Raw genomic sequence first — 6,385 nt, 5'->3', positions numbered from 1 at the left:
CACTCTCAGACACAGCGCTCATGTCAGCTTGTTCTCATGCAGGAGGATCAGGAGCTCCATGTTTGTCTTTCTGTTTGAATCATGATGTGTTTGTGCCATCAGAGTCTGTCATGAGTACTCAGGGTTTCACAGCAGCTCTTCTGGATGCTGACGAGGACTCCAACCTCATGTTTCACCTCTCTGAGCTTCTGATGTCTGTGAACACTCGTGTTTCTTCTCTGGGCTCATCTGGACAAAAACACCTTTCTGTGTTTGGCTGCAGCCTCATTCTGACTGACAGGAAGTGTGTTATCCATGAGCTGCACTTCTGTGAGGAAGTTTCCTGCTGTGTTTCCTGTCTGTGGACAAACACGAGTGTTCCAGCTGAGGACTTGGTTCCTTCCACCTGTCCATACAGGACATCACGCTGTCTGCAGCTCTGTAAATGCAGCTCCAGGTCCTTCCACGTGCTGCTCTGTATTTGTGCAGTTTGTAGTGTGTCCTGGGAAACGTAGCACACATGGTGTTCTTCTGCTGTTTCCTCCTTTCACTGAGTGTGAAACACTGACGCTGTGCTGTTGTTCACAGAGGGGAGCTGATTCTAGCTGCAGCTGGACTCTGTCATCTAACTGAATGTGTTGGTGCTGATCACGGGGCTCTGAGGGGGGAGCAGCAGGAGGACTCTGGATGCTGACGTCAGTGTATCTGTGGAAGCTCCCACAGCGTGTCTGTCATTCAATATTGTGCTGTATATTGTATCTATGCAAAGATGAACAGACTGTGTGTTCACTGGTCTCTGTGCTGCAGCTCTGATGTCATCATCACTCCCTCCTCCACCCTCAGCAGTCCCAGCATGCTGCTGTGGTGCACCCCACCCTCACTCTACACCTGAGCCACAGACCACACCCTCCACCTCAATATACACCACAGTTTTCTCTGCTGTGGAAATGAGATCAGGAGGAAATCATCATTATTATTATTTAATAAACGCTCACATTAATGTGGGCTTATTTGTTTCATATTAGAAACATTAGTTGAGTGTTTTTAGTATAAAATGGTCAAAGTCCCTCTTTTTGCTCCTCCCCTCACCTGTGGATGGGCGGTGCTGTTACCGTGGTGACAGCTTGGATGTGTTTCAGTCCTGCCTGGTTATCACTGCAGGAATCTTTCACATTTATTACAGGTAATAACTCTGATTTTTCTGTGTATTATGAACCAAATGTATCCTGATACACACAGAGATGGATGAGCAGAGGTTTTTTTTGCAGTTTATGTAGTTACTATGGACTTAATGCATACATATTATTAAAATTAGGGCTATAACAGTTGTATTGATGTATAGCAACTTGAAATGCTCCCACAAATGGCTCCACAGCATGTAAAAATATAACAAAAGCTCTGGCGGACTTGGTTCTGTGGTCAGTCTTAAAGGGTGAAGTTAAACTCTGTAATCTTCACTGTGTCACAGAGTTCAGTGAGTCCCGTTATTCACAGTATCAATCAGATCATCAGAGAACAGCTGATCAGCAATCAGTGGTGCCAACAGCGCCTCCTGTGGTGAGAGGATGCAATAATGCAATGTAGCATTTTTCCACTCAACACGTGCAGTCATGGAAACTGTCTGTTGGATCAGCACAGGGACACTGAGGAACCAGGAGACCAGAACCAAAACCCAGGATAAAGAGTTTGAGTGAATGTGGTGTTGAAGGTGTGGAGGTGGATCAGAGTGTCAGAGGAGACTCTGTAGAAGGACAGAGTGCCAGCAGGACAGTCCACATACACTGCTGCTCTGTTAGAGACAGAGGAGGAGGAGGAGGAGGAGATGGATGTGTAGCTGTTATTGTGACAGACAGACTGAGGACCATCATCAGTGCACTCCAGACTCCAGGACTGATCATTTCCTCCAAACACACAGTCATCACTGCCTCCTTTCCTTCTGATGCTTCTGTAACTCACTGATATATAAACGTTTCCTCTCCACTCGACCTCCCAGTAACAGCGACCAGTCAGACCATTTCTACACAGCAGCTGTTCCCAAACATCAAATCTGTCTGGATGATCAGGATATGACTGAACCTTCCTCACACGTGTCACCTTCTTGTTGTTGTCAGACAGTTGGAGGTTTGTGTTCACTGTGTTTGTGTCGATTGTGAGTTGACAGGAATCTGATGGAGAGAACAAACACAATCCAGCTGCAGTTATTGATCCATCATCTGTTCATTGATTGACACTTTGATGATGACTCCTGACATGATGAAGATGGTTGAATGTGTGCTGCTTTGTTTTCATGAATCCCATTAAAAACACACTTACACTTCCTCAGACCTGGTCTCAACCATCGGACTCCAGCAGGCTCCACCCTGAAAGGAGGAGGGGGGTCAGAGCAGCACAGTCAGCATGCACACATGGACATTACATGGCTCTCACACACACACTGTTACACACTGAGCTCAAAGCTCGGCTCCACTGTTTTATTCAAAGAAATCTACATTTATTTATCAGCACATTTAAAAACAGCTTGAGCCAAAGTGCTGCACAGAGTAGAGAGAAAATAGGAAACATACACAGTAATGACTATAAAGACTGGTCAGGATTGAAAGCTACAGAGTACAAATGTGTTTCCAACCGGCTTTTAAAAATGTCCAGTGTTGGTGACGACCTGATGTGAAGGGCGACTGTTCCAGAGTTTGGCTGCAGCCATCGATAAAGCTCACCTCTGTTTTTACGTCTAGTTCTGGTCAGAAGCTGCTTATCTGCAGACCTGAGGGCTCCACTTGGATTCTTTTGTTAAAGAGAGATAAGATGGAGCCAATCCATTCACAGATTTAAAGACAACCAGATCTGGAAGTGGATTCTACCACGTACTGGTAACCAGTGGAAAAAGCTGGTGATGGGTCGTCTAGCACAGACCCACCGCTGGAACCAGACAATTGATGAGGGAGAGAACTGTGACAGCGCCGTTCCTTCACTTGACCTCAGTCGCTCTCGTCTGCTCCCTCGTAACACTGCTCTTTATTGAGCTTACATGAATATGCACAAGTTCATTATGACGTCTTACACAGGTATGAACAAAGAGTACCAGTCTGTGCATAGTGTGTGTGTGTGTGTGTGTGTGTGTGTGTGTGTGTGTCTGTGTGTGTGTGTGTCTGTGTGTGTGTGTGTGTGTGTCTGTGTGTGTGTGTGTCTGTGTGTGTGTGTGTCTGTGTGTGTGTGTGTTCCAGATGTGACCCTGTGACCCCAAAGCTGGTGCTAAGAGTCCAGCGGTCCCCCTAACAAAGGGCTCTTATACTTAACCAGACACAGAGTAGGTGTCCTCCTACACCAGGGGTCTCAAACTCGCGGCCCGCGGGCCAATTGTGGCCCACAGGACGATAGTTTTTGGCCCCACCTTAATATGAAAATGTAATGTTAGTTTGATAATGTATGACACTTTACACTCACATAGACACGTGGGAACGTGCACATGTAGGCATTCACGTGCTCGTGCACATAGACACAGACAGAGTTTGCAGCACACCGTAGGGGGTCACTTCTATAAAGCTGGCTGTAACTAACAAAGGGGTGAAGATTTTTGCAGAGGGACACCGGCCTCATCTTCCCTTCTAGAAGTGCATGCTTAAATGAAGATGAATAAAGACGAATAAAGATTTTGTAAAAATGACTACTGAGTCCGGTGCCATCTCTGGATGCTCGAGGAATAAAAAGAACCGGGGTAAAACTGATTTCGTAACAACTGCTACCGGCTTTTTATCTGCCGATCGCCGTGCTACGGTTGCAAGAAAAAGAAGCAGAAATGACGTTCTCTACGCGTTGAGACGTTCCCCGTCCGTCGGCTAAACGCTTGATTGAAACTTCAATGCGACAGTGACACCAAGTAGAATTATAAATGTCACATAGCCCCAAACATGTCTTTTTCAAAGCCTGCGGTGAAGAGAAAGGTTGGTGATGAGCACCGACAATTTCAGGAAGTGGGAAATGCAATATTTCTTTGTTGAGCACAGGGGCACCCCGACCTGTCTTATTTGCACAGAGAAAGTTGCGCTGCACAAGGAATACAATTTGAAACGTCATTACACAACTAGACATGCTGAGCTGGATGCAAAATACCAGGGAGACGAGAGAGCGAACCGGGTTGCCAGTCTTAAAACAGATCTACTGAGGCAGCAAGATTTCTCCAAGAAAGCAACCAAAGAGAATAATGCAGCAGTCGGAGCCACGTGGTTAGTGAGATGATTGCTAAAGCAGGGAAGCCATTCACAGAAGGTGCATTTGTCTAAAAGTGCATATTGCAGGCTGCAAATATAGTCTGTCCGGGAAAGAAAGGTCAGTTTAGCAACATCAGCCTTTCTGCCAACACCGCAGCAGATCGCATTTCTGACCTGTCAAGTGACATTTATGACCAACTGTGTGAGAAAGCCAAATGTTTCAGTGTATACTCAGTCGCTCTTGATGAGACCACAGACATCACCGACACTGCCCAGCTCCCAATGTATGTCCGTGGTGTTGATGACAGTTTTGAAGTGATGGAGGAGCTGCTCACAGTAATTCCAATGCATGGCCAGACCACCGCTCAGCAGATATTTACAAGCTGTGTGATGCCATTGAGAATGTTGGTTTGCCATGGAAGAGGTTTGTTGGAATAACAACAGATGGAGCGCCATCAATGACAGGGAGGAAAAATGGACTGGTGGCACAAAACAAACTGGAAGAGGAAGGCGTGGAGGAGGCCATTGCTCTGCACTGCATCATCCATCAGCAGGTCCTTTGCAGCAAATGCCTGAAGTTTGACAATGTGATGTCTATTGTTGTGAAATGCATCAACCAAATCAGATCCAGGGGCTTAAAGCACCGAAGGTTCTGTGCTTTTTTAGAGGAAATGGAGTCAGAATATGGGGATGTGCTCGACTTCACTGAGGTACGTTGGCTCAGCAGGGGAAATGTATTAAAGAGACTTTTTGAGTTGAGAGCAGAAGTGAAGCCTTCATGGAGAAGGATGGAGTTAGTGTTCCTGTGCTAACTGATCCCAAATGGCTCATGGACTCAGCTTTTCTTGTTGATATGACACATGAGCTTAATGTACTGAACAAGACGTTACAAGGCCAGGGGCAACTTGTCAGTGCTGCCTATGACAATGTGAGAGCATTCTCCACAAAACTGGCGCTCTGGAAAGCTCAGCTCTCTCAGACAAACCTTTGCCATTTCCCAGCATGCAAGGCACTCGTGGATGCAGGCACACCATTCAGTGCTGACGAGTATGTTGATGCCATTTTGAGGCTACAGGAGGAATTTGATCACAGATTTGCTGACTTCAAGACACACAGAGCCACCTTTCACATTTTTGCGGACCCCTTCTCCTTTGATGTGCAAGATGCCCCTTCTGTGCTTCAAATGGAGCTCATTGAGCTGCAGTGCAACTCTGAACTCAAAGCAAAGTTCAGGGAGGTGAGTGGAAAAGCAGACAAGCTTGGACAATTTTTGAGAGAATTGAGCCCTAGTTTCCCTCGGCTTTCCCGAATGTTCAAGCGGACCATGTGCCTTTTTGGTAGCACATACTTGTGCCAAAAGCTCTTCTCCACTTTGAACTTCAATAAGTCCAAGTACAGGTCCAGACTTACGGATGATCATCTTCAAGACATACTGAGGGCCGCAACTGCTTCCTCCCTCAGGCCAAATCTGGCTCGGCTATGCGAGAGGAAACGCTGCCAGGTCTCTAGTAGAGATGGACCGATCCGATATTACGTATCGGTATCGGTCCGATACTGACCTAAATTACTGGATCGGATATCGGAGAAAAATAAAAAATGTAATCCGATCCATTAAATATCACGAAAGCACCTCACAAAAGTTGCAACACGCCGTAACTCACCTCAGAACGTTAGCACGTCGGAGCAGTATGCATCACGTGATAGAGCGGCTGTGGCATGCGGGACCTGTCGGTGGTCTGGATAGCATGTGGAGCTTCGCTAGCAACCCGGCATTTCATCTCCGACAAAGTTATCCCGAGAGAAGTAAAGCAAGTGTGTAAGTCCATCTCTGAATGTTTGTAAAGCATTCCCACGTTAAGCTTAACAAGCGACTGCCTCTCGCTCTCCGGCTGCTACTTCAATCATGAAACTGCTTAATGATCAGCTGATCGGCTTTTCTGTCGCGAGTCCGTCTCTCTTGTTTGTTTTTGGTCCACTTTGCACCAGAAAGAGGAAACCAGCGGCTGAACAACAGCAGCACGTTTAAACTTGATAAGCTGCTGTTACAATTTATTTAATATTACTTTCTACACCAGGATCTTTTTCTACGTAGCTGACGGCTGGTAACTGTGCAGGGGCGGATCTAGCAAAGCTTAGCCAGGGGGGCCGATAGGGCATTAACAGGGAAAAGGGGGCACAAAGACATACTTTTCTTTCTTATT

Source organism: Maylandia zebra, unplaced genomic scaffold (genome assembly GCF_041146795.1).
Source record: "Maylandia zebra isolate NMK-2024a unplaced genomic scaffold, Mzebra_GT3a scaffold11, whole genome shotgun sequence".
Taxonomy (NCBI): Eukaryota; Metazoa; Chordata; class Actinopteri; order Cichliformes; family Cichlidae; genus Maylandia; species Maylandia zebra.
This window is presented reverse-complemented; position numbering follows the sequence as displayed.